Genomic DNA, 27,720 nt, shown 5'->3' on the forward strand with positions numbered 1-27,720 from the left:
ATGAATCACAGCCACCCTCCGAGTAGAGTACCACCACCCACACCTCCAAACCGCCACCCAACCTGCCACACCACAATGACAGTTTGTTTGACCAACAAAGAATATATTATGCCAAAATACACTTGGCGCAAAAAAACATCCACAGGGACACAGGGAGGGTAAGGACTACGTTTCTTCTTTAAGCAGCTCTCAGCTTTGATATTCATGACTGCAGGAAAGATTGGCACCTACCTGCCGGGTGGGGCCCTTGTTGTCAAAGCCCACAAAGTCAGTATGACTGCACGGGTCAGGAAATGGAGGATCTTTGCTAAGTGACTAGGGGAACAGGAAACCGCCCTGGCTGAGCGCATCACACACCAGCCCTGAGCTGGCTCCTTTACCTCAGCAGTTCCCTCCCTAGAGGACAGCACTGACAGCTCTCCCTTCACATCCAAGGACACCGGGGCTTTAAGAGACAGAGCCACATCCTCAAGGCCACACACAGCAAGTAAGTGGCAGAGCCAGAATTGACTGCATCACATCACTTACGAATTCACTGTCAATTATATTCACCGAATATGTTGATCACGTGGTAGCTTCCAAGCCCCTTGGTAGAAGCCCCAGGCCAGCGTGATGTGGACGCGTTGTCAACATACCTCACCCCCAGTTCCCATCAGTGCCATGGCTATCTTGTTTATCTTATTGCTGCTCCATTTGGCAGATGACAAGACTGACAACTGGAGGGAAGCAGTTCCTCAGTCACTCAGCTCCCACGGGGCAAAGCGGGGATTCAAACTGAGGTAAGTCTGGCACCTCTTCTTCCCAGAAGGTGACTGATGCTAAGAGAGAGAAGAGAGTAATGCTCCGTATTTCAGCAAATGACAGAAACATGATGGGGAAGTGAAAAACATCGACTCTGAACAGGAAAGTGGATCAAGGGGAAAGGACATTTATGGTCAATTGAGGAAATTACAAGGTGAGTGGGAGAGCAGATAAACATGTAGATAGAGGTCATAACAATTTTGGATTTATGCCAGGAGTAACCGCGGTGATGACATTCAAGGGCATGTCTTTATGCTTAGTATGCAAACAGTGAATTCACCCCGGGTAGGGACCATTGTCATGCAACCCTTTGTATGGTCCAGAGAAAAGTACGTACACACATGTGCATATATGTGTGTGCAGGCATACAAAGAAGCAACTAACAAATAAGATGAAGTGTCCACAGCAGACTAGTGAATATACTTACTTGTCCTTAATTTGAAATGATTTCCAAAATAAAACTTAAGAGATAGGAAGAGAGAACATTTCCCTATATAATATAATGAGCTCAGGGGAATTTTGTGAGTTCTACTCCAAGGGTGGTTCTACTTATTCCCGTGCCTTGATTCCCTGCTTCTCTCTGAAATGCCCCCATCACTAACTCATTCTTTTTGCCTCGCATGTGTTCGGTGTTAAAACGCATGTAGCCACTATTCAGCATTCACAGCCTAAGCAGATGGAGCTGCTAGCGTTTATATGGACTGCTAGCTGAGCCCCTCTTTCTGAGTGAATCTGCTTAATGTGGAAAACAGAGTTCTTGGGGTTGAAATCTGCATGCTTGAGAGATCAGAGAGGAAAACATGAAAGAGGTGGGCGCTGAGCATAGAGCTAACAACAAGGGAAAAAACAGACTTGTCACACCTTCCCCTGTCAAGTCACAAGTCACAGCAAGGCTGACCCAAACCTCTCTAAAATGGGCTGAAAATCAGTTTTTGGTTTTTTTTTTTTTTTTTTTTTTTTTTTTTTTTTAATGGTTTTTCAAGGTAGGGTCTCACTCTAGCCCAAGCTGACCTGGAATTCACTATGTAATCTCAGGGTGGTCTTGAACTCAACGGCGATCCTCCTACCTCTACCTCCCGAGTGCTGGGATTAAAGGCGTGCGCCACCACACCTGGCTCGAAAATCAGTTTTAAACTCCCCTGTTGGGGTGTTCTTTTCTCCAGAGAGTAAATAAAAAGACTTTAGAGACCAAGTGGCAGGGACTAAGAAGTTAGATTAGTTGGTAAAGTGCTTGCCTTGTAAGCATGAGGACCCAAGTTCGCCTCCCAGTGCCCACGCAGACACACAGTGTTGCAGTGTACAGCTATGACCCCACTGGTAGAGCTGTGGAGACAGGAGGATCCTGGAGGTCACTGGCCAGCCAGTCTAGACTCCTCAGTGGGAAACAGGCCAGTGAGAGAATCCCACTTGAAAGGAGGTGGAGAGAGCAACTGAGGATGAGACCCAAGGCTCACACACATGCATACAGGCATGTGCACGCCCACATAAACATAGGATAACACATATGTACAACATACACATATGAAAGAAAAGAATGACAACTGTTTCAATGATTGCTAAAGCCATTATGACCCTGCACTTGCCTTTTGGGTTAACCTCACCAGCTGTAGAAAAGTAGAAATGAGCCAAGTTGAGGAATAAAGTTAGAGCTTGTGTAATAAGTACTAAAGGGTAAGAATGCTATACTCATTTATGAAAGTGCTTTTCCATGTAAAGAAAGTTTTTAACCTTGCTTATTATCAGAGATAGAAATTATGAATACCTTTACGCCAATTAACAAGAATTAAAGATAATGGTAGTTTATAACATGTTAGAGGTACAAGCTTGCAGAGCTGATGGCAAATCCAAAACCAGCTCCCAGACGCTGGGCATGGTGGTACACACCTGTAATCCCTGAACTAGGGAGGCTGAGGCAGGAGGCTTGCAAGCTCAAAGCCAGCTTGAGCAAGGTACCCCAGCTCTACAACAATAGTAATTACCAACAAAACTCTGAAAAATAACTTAGCTATCCCCCCCAAAAAAACACGCCAAGTAAATGATGGCATAAATATCTATGGAATGCTAAAATAACAATTAGAAAGATTATGCTTACTACAGACTGAATTATGTCCAAAATTCATGCATTGAAACCCTGACACCCAGCCCCCCCCCTTGTGACTATTTTGCAGAAAGAAGTCATTAAGGTGAAACCTGTCATAAAGATGAAACCAATCATAAAGATGGAGCACTTGGAGATATGGCTTAGCAATTAATGCACTTGCCTGTGAAGCCTAAGGACCCAGATTCAATTCCCCAGTACCCATGTAATCCAGATGCACAAGTTGGTGCATGCATTTGGAGTTTGTTTGCAGTGGCTAGAGGACCTGGAGTGCCCATCCCCACCCCTCTATAATAAATAAATAAATAAAATATTTTTTAAAAAGATAGATCCCTGATCTGATAGAATTGGTTCCCTTTAGGAAGAGACTCGGGAGTATCAACGCAGTTTCTCTCTTCACCACATGCAGATAGAATGAGGAAGTTAGCCATCTGCAAAACTCATCAGACACCAGATTGGCCAGCATGTGGAACATGGATTTCCTAGTCTCCAGAACTGTAACAACGAAACTCTGTTGTTTGAGTCACCCACCCTGTGGAACTTGGTCTAGCCATCTAAATAAAGTGCAATAATGTTCTTAAAGGCTCTTTAAACATTTAAGTTAAAAAATCTTTAAAGTGTCCTTGTGGTATAATTTCAACAGTTGTAGAAAATGAAAATTCAGATTCCTAACTCAATGATCTCATGCTCTGTCCACAGTATTTTTGTCAGAGATACAAACTGCCTAACAGTGTTCGAAGTAATAATGCTTTATCACCATTGATTAGCTGCCAGGAACCAGGTGTGGTGCGAAGCTTTTCCTATGCATTGTCGCATCTGATGTTCCCAAACTCCTTACCACAGAGGGACTATCACTGTCATTTTTAGAAACACTAAAACTAAGGTCCCTCAGCAGGTGAGCAACAAAGCCCAGACAAACTGACACTTGTTTAAGTCTCAAACTGTTAGGTTCTACAGACACGTGGCATTTCCAAGCAGCAGACAGTTTGCTTCCATGGCAAAATTAACCAACAGCATTTTCCCAAGATGATTGTCATGATTTCTTAATCTCTCCTCCATGTCCTCAAAACAGCTCTTCTGTGCTGGGACTGTAGCTGTCATTTCCTGAGAAGTGTCTTTAGAACGAGCTCGTTCGGTTTCCTGCCCGGGGCATGTGCTGACCTGAGCAGCCACATGGAGCTTAGACATGGTAGAGACTGGCACTACGTGGGCATTCCAAGTCTCCCAGGGTGGTGTCCTCATCCAATGGCTATAGCTCCTCACACATGGGGGGGCGGTAGGAGATGCTGAGCTCTGTAGCCAATAGCTCATTACACTTCTAAGACAGAACAATTTTCAGAAGGCCTCTAACATCCTAGGAATCAGCCATAAACTTATAGAGTATGCAAGTCCCCAGAAAAAGCTAGTCCTTAACATTCTAGCATCATCTCTAGCCATTCCACCACTATCTTCCATTCAAAGTACACTACGTTTCTTAGATTTCCCTAAAAGTGTCTTTTTTTTTCATTTTTCAAAAAGAATTTATTTATTTATTTGAGAGAGACTGCGAGAGAAAGAGAAAGGGGGAGAGAGAGAAAATGGGCGCCCTGGGGCCTCTTAGCCTCGGCAAATGAACTCCAGATGCATGTACCACCTTGTGCATCTGGCTTTACATGGTTACTGGGGAATTGAATTCTAGTCCTCAGGCTATACAGGCTAGCATCTTAACCACTGAGCCATCTCTGCAGCCCTGAAAGCATCTTATTTTAACCAAAATTTGAACAAATAATCTATGTTTTATGCCCTGAATGCCCATTGTTTTGCCTCCACCTTTTCCAGTTAGCCTTTATTTTTTCTGTCACTTCTTCCAGAAAGCCTTCCCTGAACCCTAATCTACAGTGGGGACATCTCTTTTTTGATTTTTATGTTATATAAATTCTAACAGGTTATTCTCTTTTATACCTTTGTCCCAGCTCCTATTACCCTAGGGCCCTCCTCAGCGGGGTTATGGTATTCACTGCGGAGTCATGAAGGCCTGTCAGGTGGTGGGGGGGGTGACCATGCCTCAGGGTATTCCTACCCACTCTGTGGCTCTTACAGTCTTTTCATCCCCTCTTTCACCACATTCCCTGAGCCACGGCAGGCCTGCTGGCAGTGGAATTTAGCACTAAGTTCTCTATAGCCTTTGGATTTCTGTTTTGATTGATTCCACGTTTGTCCCCATCAACCTGGGGTAAGAACAGGATTCACGTTGCCACTTCCCCTGCAAATTCTCACTGGCCCTAGCAGATTTGGTAGAGGTAGAGGTGGCAAGTCTCACGGTGGGCAGTTGGCTAACTTCTTGTCTTAACGATGGATCTTGGTTCTCCTCCATTTTCTCTACCATCTGTAAAATGAAGCAGATTCTCCAAACAAGAGTGAGAGCAGCTTGAGTTAACGGGACGGGGGAGTATGCACCATTGAGAGGTTTTTGTTCTTGTTGTTTGGTGTGCATGTTAGAGTGCAGACAGCTCTCCACTCTCCTTTAGGATTACCAGGAACCATGATCATGATCTTGGCTTTGGATCCATCTCAATCTGCTTGAGATGATCTTTCTCTCTCTCTCTCATACACACACACACACACACACACACACACATGCACACACACACACACACACAGAGCACCAGACTCTCTGTAGTCCTACAAAGCAAGTGCTGATTTTCTGCCTTGTCGAGTTTTGTGTCTCAGATCTACCACCTTCTCCCTGGAGGAGGTTCTCTGAGAGCAGCACTCATGTGTAATCCGCCACCTCCTCTGCAATGCTTCCTGGGCCGGGGCAGATGTGATGGAGATGACTCGTCACATGCTAGGCAGTCTGCTTTCTTTTCTCATACTGATGGGTCTTGGGTCTCCCTGGCATTGGAATTCATGACCCTATAGGGTATACCCATAATCCCACTGAGCTGGGCTCTCTGTGGAATGGGGTTGTGAGAGAGGGGACATAATAATATAACCTGATGGGAATATGGCCAATATGTTTTTGAAAGTGCTGAGTCATGCTCTCCCACATCCTATTCATGATGCAGCACATCAGTGACTCAGCGTTGCAGTTGTGTTCATATTGCTGGTAGAAATCACCTGACCAAGTGCAGCTGGTGGGAAGAGAAGGGTTAATTTTGCCTTTCAGACTGGAGGGGAAGCTCCACAATGGCAGGGAAAATGATGGTATGAGCAGAGGGTGGACATCATGCCCTGGCCAACATAAGATAGACAATAGCCACAGGAGAGAGTGTGCCAAACAGTGGCATGGGGAAACACTATAACACCCATAAGCCCGCCCCCAACAATATACCCCCTCCAAGAGGCTTTAATTTCCAATTGCCATCAGCTGGGGAACCTAGCGCTCAAAACACCTAGGGCTTATGAGGGACACCTGAATCAAACCACCACACTCAGGAAATACTTGTTGATGAATGCATCAAGAAAAAAATTATTTTAAACTGAATTTCCCTGCCTACTGATGGAGGGTTTTGCCATAAGTTCCTGTCCCTCCAATGTGAAACAGTTCAGAAAAGATGACCCAGGGCTGGAGAGATGTCTCAGTAGTTAAGGCCCTTGCCTGCAAAGCCTAAAACCCTGAGTTATATTCCCTAGTACCCATGTAGAACAAGATGCCCAGGGTGGCACATGCATCTGGGGTTCATTTGCAGCAGTTGGAGGCCCTGGTGTGCCCATTCTCTCTCTTTCTTTCTTCTCTTTCTCTCTCTGCTTGCAAATAAATATTTTCAAAAAAATAAATAAAATGTTACCCCATCCTGATCAAACAGACCCAATCTCAAATCCCACACCTGCGACTCACTATGATTTTAAGAAACATACTAATCCTTCACTCTCGACCTCAGTTTCCTTATGTATAACATAAGGTGGCCCTGCCTTGGTCTGGTAGTGTGACTGTAAGGGTCAAACAGCATCCAAGCTCAAAACCCACTGCCTCACCCACGGGCGGGCAATGGATAAGTATTAGCCATTGGGATTAGGATTTGTGATGAGATTTTCATGGCGATGGTGGGTAAAGCCATATTAAAGAATAAATGTCTCATGCATAGATGGTCAAGAGGCTGCTGCCATGGAAACCTGGCTACACATCTGAAATGTTAACTGCCTTTTCAACCAGATGTTGGGTGCATCGAAGCATATGGGGAGCCAAAGGAGGATTTTCCTCTAGAAGAAGATTTCTCTTTCCTTTTTCAAGATCAAAACAGATTTGGGGGGTGGGGGGAATAAAGCACTTCATTTCAAATTTCTGGTCCCCCAGCGTCCAGAAAAAGATAAGTGTGTTCTGATAAGTTTGGTTTAAAACCTGGAGTGGGGCCAGGTAATGACAGGGTCTGGGAAGTGCTCTTTCTAGACGTGTGTTTACCTACAGAAATGAGGCTCCTAGCATGCTCAGTTTTATAGGCATAGATGCCCTAGCTGCCAAGTGCACAGGTGAGAGGTGGTGTGTGTGGCAGCTGTCAGCACAACTAGCCACCACAGCTTACAGTCTGCCAGCTGCCCCACCGTGGGCAAATCACCCCTTGCTGCCTCAGTGTGTTCACCTGAAATGCAGCCATGATACCATCTACCCCACAAGGCTTCCTAAGAGGAGCCAGTGAGTGTGTCAAATGCTTAGAATGGTGCCTCATCCTGTTTGTTAGGTGCAGAAAATACGAGAACATTGAGACCAACTCAGATAAGAGAGAAAATGATGGGCTATAACCTCAGGGCCTTGGGGATTATGAGCATGTATATTTATTTCTGCATTTTTTTGTTTCAAAGGCAGCTGCTCAGAAGGGCAGAGGGAAGCACACAGAAAATCCTTTTTGTTCTGCTTGTGTAGTTGGCTGCTCCCAATGGGGAGAAATCGATGAGAATTTGATGAACAGTTTGCCATTCTCCTTGGAAAATCCCTGAAATTGATTCCACTAAGGTCCTTGACTTTCAAATCTTTTATAAAGAAAGCAAAAGGCACAAACTTTTTTATCTGAAATAGGAGGTAAAATTTAATTTTCAGTAGTCATAATACTTTTTTAGAAGTTATATTTGAACCAAAGTTGCTTTACTATTTGTGTGTATGTGTGTGTGTGTGTGTGTGTGTGTGTGTGTGTGTGTGTGTTATGCATGTGTATGTGTGTGTGCTTTTGCAGTGTCCCAAGTGCTGGCCTGTGGTGGGAAGCACTCACAAGTGATGGCCAGAGCAAATCATTCCCATTCTTTTACCCATTCTTATTTCAAGCTAGAGAATTTTACGGATACCAGACCTTGCTATTTATTTTGCATAAGCCTGGGCCGGGGGTGGGGGAGAGAGTCGGGCTTCCTGGTCTCTGCTCACCTCTGTGGACTGGAGTTACAGGTTTACATGGCTGTGGGATCTGGAGATTTGAACTCCCATGGTCTCAGGCCTCCTCAGACCCTCATGCTTGCATAAGGAAGCTCTTTTAACTGCTGAGCCACCTCCCTAGCCCCAAAATGACTTTATCTTTTTCAAAAATATTTTATTTATTTATTTACTTGCAAGTAGAGAGGGAGATAGATAAGAGAGTTAGACAGAGAAAATGGATGCACCAGGGCTTCCAGCTGCTGCAAACGAACTCCAGATGCATGCACCCTTTTGTGCATCTGACTTTACGTGGGTACTGGGGAATCAAACCTGGGTCATCAGGCTTTGTAGGCAAGTGCTTTAACTGCTGAGCCATCTTTCCAGCCCAGTTATTTTATTTTTGAAGGGCTGTTCAAACCAACATGATAACAGGGCTTATAATAATAACCTGCAATGAATACCATAGGATGGTACAGGGCCCTAAGGTCTCAAATGTATTTTCTTTTTTGCCTGCATTCCACATACGCCCCTCCCCCGATACTGCAGAATAAAGAACGGCTGATCCAGACATAGTGATTGATGTCTTTCTGTAAGAATTTCTCCTCATAAGCTTGTGACTTCATTCCTCTAAGCTTTAGTTTGTCAATAACAACAGAACATTAGTGCCTCGCACACTGCACGTATTGAGCAGGCTGCATGTGTAAAACCCCTGCCATGGTGACTGGCAAGTATTGTTGGCATCATTGCCTCTCATGATTAATTCTGAAGGACTGACAAGTTGGATGGATGCCATGAAGATTCACAGTACGGGGATCATTTCCAATGGATGCACATATGAAGGAATGCTTATTAGATCCAAGAGATGGAATTCTCTTTTCAAAACAAGCCCTTTGAGACGGAACCTCTAAGTATATGAACTGCTAACATGAGATAAGGGGTCCCTGGGAAAGATGGCTGACTGCAGACCTAGGGAAGGAAATGGCTTCCCCATCATACCAGCCAGGGAGCCATGGCGGATTGACAAAAGGACTTTGAGGACAATTGTAAGGACTGGAAAACATTGTGTTCCATTCCACATGTTTACCCATAGTAAACAAGTTCACTGTTTTGCTCAACACTCACTGTTGTCCACCAAGGATCAGGGAACATTGCGGGAAAGGAGGGGAAACAAGGTGAGCCAGAGGACGCGTGGTGCTGTAGAATGCTGTCTTCTGGACCTAAATTGGCTGCAGATTGTGCCTGCCTGCACGGGACATGCATAACACGCCTAAAAAATATTTGCCTCATCGTGGATGGTTGAAGAGGCTGAAAATTAAAAAAAAGGACATCAAAATAGAAGAAGGAGTAGTTGGAAAGAAGGTTCAGAGAAAGGGAACTGGGGAAAAGAGGCCAAAGAAGGTAATAGGAGGAAAATAAATATGAGCAAAAGGCACTATGTATATGAATTACATTTGTCAGTACAAACATTTTTAAATGACCACTTTTGGAAGACTCTAAGGAGCTAGCTCAATACTTTCAAAAATTGGTAAAGTTGGGCTGGAGAGATGGCTTAGCGGTTAAGCGCTTGCCTGTGAAGCCTAAGGACCCCGGTTCGAGGCTCGGTTCCCCAGGTCCCACGTTAGCCAGATGCACAAGGGGGCGCACGTGTCTGGAGTTCGTTTGCAGAGTCTGGAATCCCTGGCGTGCCCATTCTCTCTCTCTTCCTCTATCTGTCTTTCTCTCTGTGTCTGTCACTCTCAAATAAATAAATAAATAAATTTTTAAAAAATTGGTAAAGAAGGGGAGGCCAAGCATTTATCTGACCATACTTTTCTTTATGTTAGTTTTTGTGTTTTTTCAAGGTAGGGCCTCACTCAAGTCCCTGCTGACCTGGAACTCATTCTGTAGTACCAGGCTGACCTTGAACTCACAGCAGTACTCCTATTTCTGCCTCCTACGTGCTGGGAGGAAAGGCATGCACCACTATGCCTGGCCTCCTATTCTTATATGAATGGTCTCTATGTATAATATTAAGTACACTGCTTCTGGTCACGTATGGTGGTACATACCTGTAAGGCTGGAACTTGCAATCCAGAAGGATCTCAAGTTAGAGGCCAGCCTGGGACTCATAGCAAAACTCTATCTAATAACAATAATAATAATAATATATAATAAATTAATAATAAAAATAATAAAAGCCACATTTCCCTCTACGGGGTGATTACAGCTAATAAAAGCAGGAGGAAGAGTCGTGTAGAATACTTTTATATAGCTTTAAAGAAATCAGTGACAATGCATATAGTCAATGGCCACCCATGGTTGCTCATATCACTAAAGAGACATGTGTACATCATACATATATGAGGAAGTAATGTTATCAAAGGAAAAAAACAACACAATCTTCTTTTATATTTTTATTTATTTATTTGGAAGACAGAGGGAAAAGGAAGAGAGAGAGAAAGCGAGGCACACCGTGACCTCCTGACACTGCAAGCTAACTCCAGACCCATGCACCGCCCTGTTGGTCTGGCTTCAAGTAGGTACTGGGGAATCAAACCCAGGCTGTTAGGCTTTGCAAGCAAGCACCTTCGGCCTCTTAGTCACCTCTCCAGCCCCAAACCACAGAATTTTATGAGACTCTACATTTGATTTTCAAAGTACAGACAATACAAAGATAAATGAATATGTCTACCAATCACCACAGAGATACAGTGAGCAAAAGGAAGACTACAAAACAAATGTTTCTTCCATTAAAAAAAAATAGAGGAGGGCTGGAGAGATGGTTTAGTGGTTAAGTGCTTCCCTATGAACTCTAAGGACCTCGGGTTCAAGGCTCGATTCCCCAGGACCCATGTTAGCTAGATGCACAATGGGATGCACACATCTGGAGTTTATTTGCAGTAGCTGGAGGCCCTGGTGCGCCCATTCTATCTCTCTCTCTGTCCCCCTCTTTCTCTCTCTGTCTGTTGCTCTCAAATAAATAAATAAAAATAAAAGAAAAATTTTTTAAAGTAGAGGAGACTAAACCATAACATATAGATCAAAAGGCAAAAACTATGAGCCAATCCAAATAGTCTGACCCTTATTGTGTCCCAGCTGAAGCAATCTGTTATCTTTGTATTTTTTCAAAGATAAGCACATTGGAAAATGGACTGGTTATTTGATATTAAAAAATCAATGTTAGGGCTGGAGAGATGGCTTAGCAGTTGAGCACTTGCCTGTGAAGCCTAAGAACCCTGGTTCGAGGCTCGATTCCCCAGGACCTACATTAGCCAGATGCACAAGGAGGGCATATGTGTCTGTATTCGTTTGCAGTGGCTGGAGGCCCTGGCATGCCCATTCTCTCTCTCTCTCTCTCTCTCTCTCTCTCTCTCTCTCTCTCTCTCTGCCTCTTTCTCTGTCTGTCACTTTCAAATAAATAAATAAGCATAAAAAAATCAATGTTAATTTTTATGTGTGAAAACAATATTGGGGATATTTATTTTAGCAAACAAGCCTCACATGACATAAACTTAACCATTTAAAAATTCAAAGGCTGGGTTTGTGATGAACGCTTTCAATCCCAGCACTCAGGAGGCAGAGGTAGGAGGATTGCAGTGAGTTCAAGGCTACCCTGAGACTACATAGCAAATTTCAGGTCAGCCTGGGTTACAGTGAGACCTTACCTTGAAAAACAAAACAAAACAAAAATTTCAAGATGCACAATCCCCACTTCCACCTAGCTCCGGAACATTTGGGATGCTCCAAAATCCAGCTCCATTATCATTAAGCAGTTGATTCCCATTGCCCAAGGTCATTGTCCCAATGTATGTCCTCCGTTGGTTACTGGATATTTCATATAAATGGACCACACAATACATACTGATGATCTCTGGCTCTTTGCACTTGGCATATATTTGAGATGTATACGTATTTTTTTTTTTATTTGCAAGGAGAGAATTGGCATGCAGGGGCTTCTTGCCACCGCAAATGCACTCCACATGCATGTGCTACGGCTGACGTATTTCCACATTACCTATTTTCCCACGCCCAATTTTCTCTCCTCCACCCAGCAGCCTTCCCTTGAGCTCATACCCTGAGCCAGGCTCTGTGGAGATGATCTGAGGTGGATGACTTGTTCTCTGTTCTCCAGGATCTCTAAAAGAGCCAGGCACATAAACAGGTGACCATGGCACTGAGGGCCGAGAGCAATGGTGGACATGATGACAAGATCAGAACTGGACTAGGGAAGGCTTCTTGAGATCACAGCGGGATGAAAGGAAAAACGTGAGAACAGGACCTGAGAGCAGCTAGGAAACCGTTCCCGCCTGAAACGTCGCCCTCCACCTGGCATGCTCCGAAAGGCTGCACCTTGCTTTGGGCGACAAAAAGAAAACCAGAAAAGCGCTCCCTTCCAGGTGGAGGAATCAGAAACAAGAAGTTCCTAAGCCCCCACCGTGCTCTTCCGCACCCTCCTCCCTTCTGGTGTGAGAAAGGGCCCTTGGGGTCTGAGGTTTGGTTGCTCCGCTTCTCTGCCCTTTCTCACCCGCAAACGTCCCTCCGAAAGAGGGAGGAAAGGGAGATACCACGTGAGAGGCTCTGGGTGCAATTCAATCCCCAGGATGGAAAGAAGGAACAGGGGAAAGGAGGGAGAGGAAAAAGAACGAGTGAAAGGAAAGAAGGCAAGGAGGGAAGGTGAGAAGAGAAAATGAAAGGATGAAAGGAAGAGAGGACTCCAAATCGGGAGTGTCTGTCCACAGATTTCTGTGCAGAACCTTTCTACCAAACTTCCACTGGAACTGCGGCGTAATCACAGCGGCCGGGATGCGTGGACTCTCTTTTTTAAGGAAACAGCGCCCCCTGCTGTCACTGTTAAATATATTCTAATCTTGTTAGTACTTGTGAAACCTCACCCTGCTCCAGGAAAAGTCCAGCTGGGCCGCAAGCCTTCCCCTTAAATGTCTCTCGTTACATTTTAAATAACTTTGTGCTAAGGATTAGCTTATACCGTCAGTTGTATTATTTATCATATTGAATAATTAATAATAACTGCCAGTCATCTTGAGCTAGGCGTTGTGCTCAAACATATTATTTTGTTCAAATCTCTCCAAAGTAAAAAATTATTTGCCCACTTCACGAATTAAGACACTGAACACACTGATCACTTGGTATGATGATCTTCATTTACTAACCTGACGATTGATTATTCACCAAACTCCTGTGTGTTAAGTATCTGTCGGTTGCTCAAGTTTCAGACAATGTTGAGTAAGTGGCTGCTATTCCCTTTGTCAAGTCACAGCAGAATGACAAAGGGGAGGGTTGAGAAAAGAAAATAACTAATGCTAAATGAACATCTAGTCTATGGTTTTTAGATTTTTTTCTTTACATTTTTTATTCATTCATTTGTTTATTTATTTGAGAAAGAGACAGAGTGAAAGAGGCAGATGGAGAGAGAGAACGGGCACAGCAGGGCCTCCAGCCACTGCAAACGAACTCCAGAGGCATGCACCACCTTGTGCACTTAGCTTTATGTGGGAACTGGGGAATCGAACCCGGGTCATTTGGCTTTGCTGGCAAGCGCCTTCACCACTAAGCCATCTCTCCAGACCCTGCCCAGTGTGAAGCAGACACTTGTAGTAAAATTGTGTAGGTGAGAGACGGGTTCACAGTTCAGATGACCTGCAGCTCATTGGGAAGTCATGGGCTCTCCATAATGTCAATGTGATACTTTTTGAGAGTCTGTACTAAGTGAGATGCTATTTCTGTAAGCTAGACCCCCAAAGGAGATCAAGGTGATGGGCGGAGCAGCTCTGCTTAGGAGTGGACTAATGATTCATTAAGTTAAGTGGCCACCTTTGAATTCTATCAATTGTTCACTTCCCCGGTCATCCCAATGAGCTCAAATGGTGTCTTTAAGCCTCTATTCTGTGCACGGTTTTAAAATTAAAAACCAGGGAGCTGGTGATGAATAAGGCAGCATCGTGACACCTGCCTCGTGCAGCTTATAACGAGGGCATGTTGCAGTCGGCTTTGTGTTGATGGACAACCAACCAACCGGAAGCAGCTTTGGGGGAGGAAAGAGTTTATCTCAGGCTTCCAAATCCCATCGATGGTGGCAGAAGCTGGCACACTTCTGTAGATCCAAGCAGAGAGACACCACCAGACAGCCAGCCAGAAGACACCCAAACCAGCAAGCACAAACAGCCAGAGCTCCAAACTGCCCTCCACACATCTTAGGGCTGGATTTAAGATCCATCCCCAGTGACGTACCTCTTCTCCAGTAGGGCTCCATCTACTCAGGTTGTCAGCCTGAGCCTATGGGGCCCTATATTTAGACCATTACAGAGGATCCACGTTTAACAGTGGAACTTCCAAACTCCCTACCATGGGATCAAGTGGGGGTGGGGAAAGGATGAAAGCACTATAGTAGTTTAGAAGTATCCTAAGCAGGGCTGGAGAAATGGCTTAGTGGTTAAGGTGCTTGCCTGCAAAGACTAAGGACCCATGTTCAGCTCTCCAAATCCCACATAAGCCAGATGCACAAGGGTAAGGCAAGCGCAAGGTCACATACACCCACTAGGTGGCGCAAGTGTCTGGATTTTGATTGAAATGGCTGAGGCCCTGGTGTGCCAATTCTTTCTCTCTCTAAAAATGAACAATATATATATATTAGAAGTACCCTAAGCAAGATGAGTGTGTGTTTGGAAGGCCTGACTGGGAAGCGACTACTCTGCCTTAGAAGGCTGGATGCACAGATAGCCAAATGGCAGCAGGACAGAAGAGCTGCCTACCAGGAAAGAGTCAGAGATGCAGGAACAAAGACGCTGTGCAAGGCAAAGGCGGGTTGGGAGATGACGGTTTGAAATAAAAATGGATGTGCCATTAATGCATTACAAACATATAGACAATGGTTTATTTCATAGTAACCTCCACAACATTTACAGAAATTTTTCTCAAGTGTTAGAATTTATCACGAGGCTTGCATAGCACACATGGCAACCCTTCACAATGAATAGAAGTGTGAAGGTTCAATGTTGAGTCACGATGGTGTAACTGGTGGAAGCGTATCCTGCAATCACCTCATAGCCACCTTCCCTGTTACAGACATGAGCTCAGTGTCCCGAGTATCCTCCTAAATACCAGGGAGGTCCAATCATCTCCACTCCATGGTTGAACAGTTCAGTAAAAGGTGGTTTCTTGAGATTCTTAAATATTTTCATTACATATGACACATGTACCAAACATATGTATTAATCAACTGTTTTGCCTGCAAGGCTCTGGTCAGGCTGATGAGAAAAAACTGGAAGGAGCAAAAAAAAAAAAAAAAAAAATTATGCTTGTACCAGACTGTGCAAGGTAAGGTGGAGGGAAAGGGTTCACCCTTTAACCTCTGTATTGTTCAAGGATCTGCTGAGTACTCAAGTCAAAAGATAGTGATCACAGTAGATAATGTTTTAGAAATATCCATTCCACCATCCCAAGTACATCAGAACTTGCCCAAGGTAAATAAATAAATAAATAAACTCCAAGTACAATAGAAATAGCTTCCATTTTCCAAGCCCTGGACACAAGTGATTGTCATGCATCATTCAGAAATGAGGACTCTAGGGCTCAGGGCAGAGGTGCAGGGCACACTATATTCACTCAGCTAAGCTAATGGCCCATGCAGTTTCCAACTAGGCCTAAGCCCGGCCTGTGCCTCTCTCCTTCAGGTTGCATGCTTCCTCTCAGCTTTGCTACGGAGCTGGTGACAACAGACCTGAGGGGAGACATCGCAAGGCTTCAAAAGCATCACAGGGGTGGAGAGATGGCTTAGCAGTTAAGCCACTTGCCTGCTAAGCCTAAGAACTCATTTTCAAATGCCCAGGTCCCACATAAGCCACACGCACAGTGACATAAGCACACAGTGTCGCACATGTACACAAAGGTGCACACATATCTGGAGTTCGTTTGCAGTGGCTGAAGGCCCTGACACACCCATTCTCTCACTCTCTCTCTCTCTCTGCTTCTCTCTCTCTCTCTCAAATAATTAAAAATAAAAGCATCAAAGACAGGTAAAAGTAGAAGGGATTCCTCAGGGCTTTAGAGGTGGCTTAGCAGTTAAGGTACATGCCAGCAAAGCCAAAGAACCCAGGTTCGATTTCTCAGTGCCTGTGTAAAGCCAGATGCACAAGGTGGTACATGCATCTGGAGTTTGTTTGCAGTGGCTGGAGGCTCTGCTGTGCCCATTCTCTCTACCTCCCCCCCAACACACACACTTAAATAAATAAAATACTTTTTGAGGCAAGCCCAACAGATGGGCCTTTCATGAGAGATAGTGAGAGAAATATAGAATTGTCATGCCAGGGCCTCTAGCCACTGTAAACAAATTCCAGACACATGCACCACCTTGTGTGCATGTACAACCTTGTGCATGTTTAACTTTATGTATCTGGTTTACATTGGATCTGGGAGTTGAACATGGGTCCTTAGGTTTCACAGGCAAGTGCCTTAGCTGCTAAGCCATCTCTTCAGCTCTATACAATATATATTTAAAAAAAATAAACATCAAGTTGGGTACGGTGGCACACACCTTTAATCCCAGCAATTGGGAGGCAGAGATAGGTGGATCACCATGAGTTTGAGGCCCTCCTGAAACTACATAGTAAATTCCAAATAAGCCCAGGCTAGAGTGAAACCCTACCTCAAAAACAAAACAAAACAAAAAGGAGTCTTGAGAAGAATTGTTCCATCTAGGCAGCTACCAACATCACGTTCTGTGACAGCCCATCATTCTTCAGACCTTACCACAAGCAGCTGCTCTACTAAAACGTCTCTTTGGCCTCTAAGGAAAATATTTGATAACTCTTGCAGTTACCCTTTCGTTGCTGGCACAATGCTACAGACCAAAAGAAGCTTGTGGAAGGAAAGGGTTTATTTTGGCTTGCAGATTTTTTTTAACTTTTTTTTTTTAAATTTTATTTATTTATTTATTTGAGAGCGACAGACACAGAGAGAAAGACAGATAGAGGGAGAGAGAGAGAATGGGCGCGCCAGGGCTTCCAGCCTCTGCAAACGAACTCCAGACGCGTGTGCCCCCTTGTGCATCTGGCTAACGTGGGACCTGAGGAACCGAGCCTTGAACTGGGGTCCTTAGGCTTCACAGGCAAGCGCTTAACTGCTAAGCCATCTCTCCAGCCCTGGCTTGCAGATTTTAGGAGAAGCTCCATGATGGCAGAGAAAAATGTGGAATGAGCAGAGGGTGGACATCACCTCCTGGCCAACATCAGGTTGACAACAACAGTGGGAAAGCATGCCAAACACTGGCAAGGGGAAGCTGGCTATATAATGCCTCTAATAACACACTTCCTTCAGTAAGGATCCAGTGCCCAAATTGCCATCAGTTAGGGACCTAGCATTCAAAACACAGGGGTTTATGGGAGACACCTAATTCAAACAAGCACAAAAATATATCATGAACTTGCCAATCCTCTCACATGTTACATTCTAGGGAGCAAACAAAAAGATAGAAAGAACACAAATGGATAATAATTAATCATTGTGAGGTGAATATAGAGGAAGAAATAAAAGGGGTGATGAGTCAGAGAATATGTGGGAGAGTAAATGCATTGGTCTCAGCAGGAAATGGAGCAAACTCAATCTACTAGAGAGAGATGGTTTACTGCAGTGTGGACCAAATTGGATAGAGTTATGGGGGTGTATCTCTGGCTAAAACCAATGGAGTGCCACCTTTCATCTAGACCTAAGGAGGCAATGGGAGAAATTAGTTTCCTGAAATTGGAACAAGAGGTAATTGGTGAGTTCTGTTCACAGGAGAAAGGACCTTTAGAAGAGATTGCCCACCAAAGCCACCCAGCAGGGAAGGAATAGGAGTGAGCATCACAAACTAACACCAGGCAGGGCACGGGGTTCTTTTCCAGGCTCCAGCTCTGTGCTACGAGACTTGCAGAAAGAACATCTCTGGATGTGAGGATTTTAGGTTAAGAGATTAGCCAATAAGAAAGCTCAACACTCCACTGTCATCTCACATTAAATGCACGGTCTTCAAGTGAAATTGCTTCTCTCAGTCACCTTTGGGCCATGGCCTGAATGAAGAGGGCCTTTTTGCAGATGCAGCCATGTTACAATAATGAACTCTGTTATGGGCTCAGGTGTTGAAGGTTTATTTCCTAGCTGGAAACACTATTTTGGGAGGTTGTAGAAACTTTTGGTGGTGGGCTCTAGCTAGAGGAAGCAGGTCACTGGGGGAGAGCCCTTTGGGGTTTGTTATCTCTAGGTCCTTCCTGTGTCACTGTCCTTCAAGAAGTGAAGAATCAGCCAGGTGTGCTCACGCACACCTTTAATCCTGACCCTCAGGAGGCAGAGGTAGGAGGATCACCATGAATTTGTTCGTGGCCACCTTGAGACTACATAGTGAATTCAAGGTTAGCCTGGGATAGAGTGAGGCCCTACATCCTCAATATATCAAAAAAAAGGAAGTAAAGAATCTCCTTTATTACATACTTTGGCTATAATGATGTCCTGGCCAAGCAACCAAAACTGAAACCACTGAAAATGTGAGCCAAATTCATTGAAGTGGTTTCTAATCAAGTATTTGATCATGGAGATGAGAAAAGTTACCATGTGGTGGTGTGAGTCAGATGTCCCGGCAAATTCATGTGTGCTGAATGCCTGGTCTCCAGTGGCAATTCGGTGGAGCCTTCCCGGAGGAGGTGTGTTGCTGGGGGTGGGCCTTGAGGTTTATCAGCTCTGGCTTGCCAGTATTAGTTTGGCACACTCTCCTGCTGCTGTTGTCCACCTGGTGGTGACAAAGCATTGATGTCCAGCCACTGGTCATTCTATGCTTTCTCCTACCATCCTTTCCTCCCATCATCTCCTTTTCCCAACATTGAGAAGGTAACTACAACAAACGAAAACAGAAAACCCATCTTTCTCATAGGACTAGACGGATACGTTCTCTAGACCTTGAAAAATGACCTTGAGCAAGCTGCTTAATATTTCCACACCTGTTTCCTTGTTTGTCAAAGAGACCGGGGCGGGGGAGGGAGGGAGGAAGAGGGAGTCCTTGGCTTACTCTTTCTAGATCCCAAGCGACGAGGTGGAGAATAAGAAGCGTAGGCTTTGGAGGCTGGCATTGGTGAGTCCAAACTCTGTTCAAGCAGCGGGCTGACCTTGGGCTGAACTTATAGAGAGAATGTCTCTGGCTGTGAGCGTTTTAGAATAGGAACATATGGTTAGGAGACTAGCCAATAGGAAAGCTCAATATTAAGTACAGCCTCCAAGTACAATTGCTTTTTTTCAGTCACCTTTGGGACTCGGTGTCTGCCTAGCCCAACCAGAGCACTTAAACAAACAAACAAAAGTCCCTAGCATCGTATGCATGGGTAGGACACAACTATTACAATCTTTCAAGGCAATGTGACACAAGATAGCTCACGCTGTGAGGTACATGAGTTTGAAACTAACCACAGCTCTGTTGCCATCTTGTCAGGGACCTTCAGCCGGCCACTCAGTCTCTCTAAGTCTTGATTGTTCTCATCCTTAAAATGATGAGGGGAAAAAAAGTGCTACATTTCCTCACAGTGGTCTTGCCAATATCCAATGAAATCCTACATCTTAAGTGCTGGGAGCATTTTCCTTCAGTTACATATTCTGCTGTGTACATATCATTGCAAAGAGCTCTTCACAGTACTTTTGGATTTTTCTCTTTTTCTTTTGTTCAGCGGCCACCTGGGGTTGATTAAGTATGGGGTTGTAAGGTGCTCTCTGGTCGCCGGGCGTGGTGGCGCACGCCTTTAATCCCAGCACTTGGGACGCAGAGGTAGGAGGATCGCTGTGAGTTCGAGTCCACCCTGAGATTCCATAGTGAATTCCAGGTCAGCCTGGGCTAGAGTGAGACCCTACCTCGAACACCCCCCCCCCCGCAAAAAAATAAAAAAAAATAAGATGCTCTCTGGTAAAATGGTTGTACCCAGAAGTCCCTAATCTAACCTTGCCTTGGTCTGAGTAACAAGATTCTAGGAAGGCAGAGGATAGCAACAGGAAGAAGGAGCATGTGTTTACACTGGATCTCCATAAAACCAAGAAATGAGCTGACCCTAATCCTTGGCATCTCTGTGCTCAATGCCCTGCCTTTCCAGGCTCCCTAGCATGGCTCAGTATGAAGCACAAGGGATTTGGGTGACTAGTAAGGAGCTACTAATTTAAATGCATAGCTCTGGCAAAATGAGCCCTCCAGAAGAGCTTTGAGGGAAATAATGGCTGCTTGTGTTTGGAGGCTGGAGTCCGGATGTCTGCTGATGGCCTCTAGGGCCAAGCATTGCTATAGCAACAAATGACTTAGCAACAGTTTGGAACAGGCTGCCTCTTTGAAAGAGTTTACATAATAAGGATTACTTGTGTTCTCTCTGGAAGGTATAACAGAAAGACATTTTTTTTTTTGTCCTCTGAAATATTAAGGGCATTTGAAGGACCAATCCTTTCTCATTTGGGTTGGGAGGGAAGTTAGGTGGCTTTGACCTATAATGTTCACTGTTAGAGTTTCCTAACTAGAGAGATTACAGGTGATTTTGTTGTTTTTCTATTGGGGACACTATTCTTATATTCTTTATTTTTCCCTTTTCTAATTAACCCCTTTCTGTTACCTTATCTTGTCCCCTGTCTTAGGACCACTTTATTCTTCCAACTACACCCCCATTCTACTTTGTATCTCTTTTTAAATTTGATGTTTTAGAAAGAGTGTGTGTGTGTGAGAGAGAGAGAGAGAGAGAGACAGAGGGAGAGAAAAAGAGAGAGGATTGGCATGCCAGGGCCTCAGCCACTGAAACTGAACTCCAGACACTTATGTCACCTAGTGGGCATGTGCAACCTTGTGCATCTGGCTAATGTGGGATCTGGACAGTAGAACATGGGTCCTTAGGCTTCACAGGCAAGCTCCTTAGCTGCTAAGCCATCTCTTCAGGCCCTCCATTCTACTTTGATATCTTTTTCCCCTCTTTCTCCACTGTCCACAATAGCATGTTGATGGGCCCAGTATTACAAGGGCCTCACACAGATAAAGACAGTCACTGTGAGTTCATGAATGAAACAGTAACTTCCTGGCTGGAAGGCGGCATTCCAAAGCACTCCTCCCCATTCTCTGGGTCTTTCCTTCTTTCAGCTCCTTCTGTGATGTCCCCCTGAGCCCCTGAGTGGTATAGATGTCTCATTTAATAGTAATCATTCCATATTCTCAGTACTTGGACCAGTTTTGAGTCTCCCCAGTAGTTACCATAAACTGCAAAAAGGAACCCCTTGGATCTAAGGTGAGAAGCACTAATCTATGGGCATAAACATAAATATATGTACATTTTATGGACAGATTATACGCAGTTACCCAAACAACAGTAGTGGCTTCCTTCCTGGAGTCTATGACCTTCCTAGCCACAGGCGTTTGGCTGAGTTTTCAGTAACAGGCATGAACTTCCTCCCATGGAGCAAGCTTCAAATCCAGAGAGCACTTGGCTTCTTCAAGAATATCCATGCCACTACTGCACCAGTGGGCACATCTTTCCTGGTGGGTTGGTTGTGTAGCTTATAGGGTCCACTGCTGGGTTGATGAGTTTTCTCCACCAATATCTTGCCAGGTATAGTTTCCAGCACTATGATAGCTGGGCAGCAGAGAGGAGGCTTCCAGTTCAGTTCCAGCTTTCTCAGTGTCCTGCAACCAGAACAGATGGTGTCTTCAGCAAGAAGGTTTACCATCTAGTTCCAGAGAGCAACAAAGAGCACTGGCAATGGTCAGTAATGTTTCAGGCACCTTAGGGAGGTTCCCTAACCAACAACAACTCCCTGGGAGCTAACCCACTCCTAGACTTGAGATTTTCCTGTAACAACTCCTGGTTTCTGGGAGCAGCATTACCTTCCCATGCAGTATATTTCAGCTCATACTCTTTTTTTTTTTTTTTTTTACTAAATTTTTTTAATTAGCTACTAACAAAGTGGGTTTCCATATGACTTCTTCATACATCTTTAGGTTTTTTTTTTTGGTGTTTGTTTGTTTGTTTGTTTGTTTTTCGAGGTAGGGTTTCACTCTGGCTCAGGCTGACCTGGAATTCACGATGTAGTCTCAGGGTGGCCTCGAACTCTCCGCCATCCTCCTACCTCTGCCTCCCGAGTGCTGGGATTAAAGGCATGCGCCACCACTCCCGGCACATCTTTAGTTTTGATTAACCCTCTCTCACTCCTACTTCTCATCAGTCCCCCCAACCCTATGCCCAGTTGAACCTCTATACTCCCAATGCACCATCTCTTCCTCCTTAAACCCTCCCCTTTTTTTTTTACATACCTCAAATATCCACTTTCTGCCTTCCTGGCCTATCTTGACCATTACTCCACATTACATACAAATCTAAAGATTCAAAGCTAGGATCCTCATACGAGAGAGAACATGTGGTGTTTTTCTTTCTGAGCCTGGGTTACCTCACTTAATATGTTTTCTAGATCCATCCATTTTCCTAAAAATTTCATTTTGCTTAACAGCTGAATAAAACACCATTGTGTATTCATCATTCATCCAGCTGTTAATGGGCATCTAGACTGATTCTAGTCCTTAGTTATTGTGAATAGAACAGTAATGAAGATGTATGAACACGTACCTCTGTAGTAAAGTATAATGTCTTTAGGGTGCATGCCCAGAAGTAGCCCAGCTGGGTCATGTGTTTAGCTTTTGAGAAACCCCACGCTGATTTTCACAGTGGCTGTACTGGAGACTCATGTGCACTGACCACTCCCCTCCATCAGCTCCTAACCCAGCAACACGTAGAGCCATTCTAAGAACGGTACCATGTTTCATTGTGAAAAGTGGACAAAGACTGATGGAGAAAATGCATCCTTTGTTATCGGGTGTTGTGACACTTTCATGACTCTTGAGGAAAATAAAACTTGAGAGGTAGCAAGCATGATGGGTGGGTATTTATTTTCACGTTCTTAATGTGCTAGTCAACATTTGGTCATCATGACAACATTTCTGAGATGAAGAATTTAAAAGGAAGAAATGCTTATTTAGGACCACAGTTTCAGAGATTTCAGTCCATTGTCACTTGGCCATATTGTTTTGGGCCTGTGGCAACCCCAGAAATCACAGTGGAATGTATGGTGGAGGAACCTGTTTACCTCATTTATAGCTGCGAAGGAGAAGGATCCTAATGTCCCTTTCAGGGGCACATGCCTAATGACCTAAATTCCTTCCTCTGTATCCCATCTTCTAAAGATTTCACCAGCCACCAATATTACTGCTGTGCAAACCTTTAGCACCCATGAGTATTGGGCACAGTTAAGATCCTGCCAGTGGGCTGGAGAGACAATTCAGCAGCTTAGGTGCTTGCCTGCAAAGCTTAACTACCTGGGCTCAGTTCCCCAGTACCCATGTAAAGCCAGATGCTCAACGTGGCGCATGCATCTGAAGTTCGTTTGAAGTGGCTAGAGGCCCTGCAATGCATATTCTCTCTCTCTTCTTCTCTCTCTCCCCTTGCAAATAAATAAATACCTTAACAAATAAAAAGAAGAACATACCAGTGAATTTGGTGACTCACAAAACCCTCAGCATGTTTATCTCTAAGATGCTTTATTTTGGTGGTCAGTATAATATGGGGGGGGGGAGGAATAGAGGTGGGAGATTTCAATGGAGAGATACTCTGAGGCAGGAACACCGTGACACGCATGCTAGGTTTTCACATGTACTATGAATTCACAGTTGCACAGCGACTATTTAAACAACTATAACATACCACATCCAGAACCAACAAACACCATGGAAAAGCCACATGCTTGCTCAGGATCAGACTTGCATGTGAATCCAGTTCCACCACTGGCCAGATGAGTAACCTTCAGTTCCTAGCTCAGGTTTACAGAAATGGGCAGTGAGATTGACACGTGAATTTTTCTTTGAATGATCCCCGAGACCCGTGAGCCTTAAATCAAATGGGTGAGTCCTGGAAAGGTTGAGGGTTGGTGGCTTTCAGGGGAGTCTTCACTTCCTCTGGTCTGTTTATTTAGACCGTTGGTCTTGCTCTGGCTCCTGTTTGGCTGTGACCTGTCTGCCATGGCTCCTTTACCTACTTGAGAATCCAGCTTTGGGACACATTGTTTGCTTAGACTTTCCATCCATCTCCATTTTTAATTTTGTCAGAACCATGAATTAAGCAGGAAACAGATCTGATTGATTAATTCCATTCCCACTCCCAGAGGCTGGTAGACACACACTGGAAATCACAAAGAATAATAATAATAATAAAAGAACTGTCTGTTGGAAGCTGCCTTAGGGGATATCTGTCAGCTTGTTGGGGACCTCCAGAGAGCCAACTTCCTCTTTCTTCATTCCAGAATAAACCACAGGGAGAGAAGTCAGCAATTGACAGATATTTGAAGGCCAAGAAGAGAGAAATTCCTATCCTGTTTTCTTTCTTGGCTAGCCATGCAATTTCTTAGCCCTTTTTCTTTTTTTCTTTACAAAAACAGGGAATTCATATGCTAAGGTGCCAGGTGGCAGGGATAGTCAAGTATGCTCCTCACAACAGACCTGCTAAGTAAATACTTAAGTTGCCCTCATTTTGTACCCAAGGATGCTAAAAACTTGAAGGGTAAGTGCCTCCAGCACAGAACACTCATGGAGCTGGGATTTAAGTCCAGAACCACATGATTCTGAAGCTGGTATTTTTTTTTTTAATCACATTGGGCTGCTGGAAACTTCCAGTTCCTTCTCAAAGGTCTTTCCTAAGCGTTGCAGCCCAAGTCCTCAAACTGTGGTACTGGTGCAAGTACTGGGCCACTGGAAATGTTGTTTTAAACACCCTTTGCCTTCCCAACTGGCTCCTTTCTATAGGAATCTAGGGCAAGTTTCCCACTCACTCAGCCAGTGTTCTCTGGATCACTGAGAGCCAGGCATGAAACTAAGTTCAGAAGTCTCTCCTTATCAACAATTTCTCTTTTCATGGTTTGTTATCTGTAGTCAACCATGCCAGAAAATATTAAGTGGAATATTCCAGAAAATAAAATCACAGGCTGTAAATAACTTTTAACACAATATGTTGAATGGTATTGTTTTGTTATTGCTATTGTTAAGCTCTTACTGGGCCCACCTTATAAAGTAAGCTTCAGCATAGGCATGTCTACACAGGAAAATCTGGAGCATTTATAGGATTTCAGACCCAGTTCAAGCATTCCCTGGAAGTATTAGATAAAGGTTCACTGTGGTGGTTTGAATGTGAAATGTCCCCAACAGCCTCATGCGTTTTACAGTCAAATGCTCTACCACTGAGCTATAACCCAGCCTCAGCTGGTTGCAATTTGGGAAGGTTGTGGAGACTTTAGGAGTTGAAGCCTTGCTGGAGGAGGTGTGTTGCTAAGGGAAAACCTTGAAGTTTATTAGCCCCACCCATTGGGGGGCCTCAGAGCTAGCTCTGTTGGAGCTATGGTGGCTTCCTGCTATGACAAGATGTGATATCCAGCCTCTGCTTCCCTGCCCTGATGGAACTTCTCCTCTAGGCTATGAGCCAACATCAACCCTTTCCTCCCATGAGCTGCTTCTCATTGGATGTTGTGTCCCAGCCATGAGAAGGTGACCACCACAGTCACTGTCATGGCAAAACAGGCGATAACACCCGACTGCTGATCTGAACCAACTTGTCTAGTTGGAGAGACAGAGTGGACGGTAAATGCAGTCAATGCTTTGGGGTAGTCTCAGTAAAGAAGGTGATATACTCACTGAAAGGATGAGAGAGAGATGAGCTCCTAAGAAGGTCTCTATGCAGCCTGAGAAACAGAGGGACAGATCAGCAGGTGCATTGCTCAGCCATTGCCCAAGTGTGTGAGTTTGAGCCCAATGCTAAGCCTCTCTAAGCCTCAATGGCTTCAGGTGTACAGTGGTATGAACCTTCGATGGGGCTATACTAATGAAATGTGAGTCACTGTAGGTCATGCTCAACACCTCCAGCTCCCGTCACCATGTGTTGCCTGACACCACCAAGTCCATATTGCTTTTTCCTCCCATACAGTGCTCTCACCTTGCTTTTGTCACCTTTGCCACCATTTTAATTACACAAGCACCATAATCCTAGGCACAGACTGTGCAACACACTTCACTCTGGGCTTTCTGTCTCCGTGCCTTTTCCTCTTTAACTCACTCTCCATCATGAAGCCGGGTCGTCTTGTGAAAGCACAAGTGTCATCAGATCAACTGCCACCATTCCCATCCCCCTCTCGTGTAATAACCCTTCGTGGTTTCTGTCAAGGTCAGGACCACGATCCTTGACAGGCTACGTGGTCCTGGCCTGGCCAAGCCCCACCCCCTTTGCTGCCTCCTCTTGCTCTGGGCTTGCTCTTGCTCTCTGCTCTGCAGCCTTGCTGACACTGATTCAGGCTCTTTCCTTGATGCACTGTGTGAGAACATGATGTTCCCTTGACCTAGAAAGCTCATTTCCCCTCATCTCAACCCAAAGGTACCTTCCTCAGAGAAGTCCTTCTTTAAAGCTATCCTGGCCATGTCACATCCATCAAGATATGACTCTTTCTTTACCTGTCAAGGTCTCACTAAATTGTCATGTAACATGTACAATCATGTGCATTATTAGGATATTTCAGTCAACAAAGCAGAACATCTGGAGCAATGGACCCATAAGATGATAGCCTTTAGTGGTATACTATCTTGGCTAGTATCTGTGCACTCAACAATACTTACACCAAGATGAAGTCCACTAACAAACACACTTCTCAGAACTCATTCTGCTGTTTACAGCTCAATCTGGACTCAGTGCTTTTCTTTGAATTTTTTTAAAGATTTTTTTAAATTTTTACTTATTTATTAGGGACAGAAAGAGGGAACGAGAGAGAGAGAGAGAATGGGCACACCAGGGACTCTTGCCACTGCAAATGAACTCCAGATGAATGTGCCACCTTGTGCAAGTGACTTATGTGGTACCTGGAGAATCAAACATGGGTCCTTAGGCTTCGCAAGCAAGCACCTTAACCGCTAAGCCATCTCTCCAGCCTGGACTCATTGCTTTATGTCTAAAGCTTAACACAGTGATTAACACAGAAGAGATATTCAAGGAATATTTCTTACGTGAATACATGCAGGCATGGAAGTCCCTTATCCCTTACCTCAGGCTTCTTATAGTGAAAAGTTCAAAGCTTTTGCTTTTGTTTGATGATGTATTTTAAAATTATTTTATTTCTTTAGTCAATTTGATAGAGAGAGAGAATGGGCACACCAGGGTCTTTAGCCACTACAGGTGAACTCTTTATACATCTGGCTTATGTGGGTACTTGGGAATTGAACCTGGGTCCCTAAGCTTCACAGGCAAGTGTCTTAACCACCAAGTCTTCTCTCTAGACACATTTGGTGATGTTTTAATGAAGCATAATTTGTCAGCATCTCTAATAATATAGACTCAAGACTTCCCTATCAAGATGTGATTGGAAGAGGGTCCCACAGGAGCGATTTTTGAAGTCAGACCAGTGAAAACAGCTGCTCCTGGGAGACAGAAGATCCTATCATCAAATCACT

The 27,720-nt window shown here is 44.4% G+C and overlaps 1 long non-coding RNA gene across 1 annotated transcript; it reads left to right on the plus strand.

The window, feature by feature from the left end:
* Window positions 1-322: 322 nt before the first annotated feature.
* Window positions 323-27,686, plus strand: LOC123461453. The gene is made up of 3 exons (XR_006637702.1): window positions 323-487; window positions 701-779; window positions 27,603-27,686. It is a non-coding gene; the product is annotated as an uncharacterized LOC123461453 (long non-coding RNA).
* The last annotated feature ends 34 nt before the right edge of the window (window positions 27,687-27,720 follow it).

Source organism: Jaculus jaculus, chromosome 6 (assembly GCF_020740685.1).
Source record: "Jaculus jaculus isolate mJacJac1 chromosome 6, mJacJac1.mat.Y.cur, whole genome shotgun sequence".
NCBI lineage: Eukaryota > Metazoa > Chordata > Mammalia > Rodentia > Dipodidae > Jaculus > Jaculus jaculus.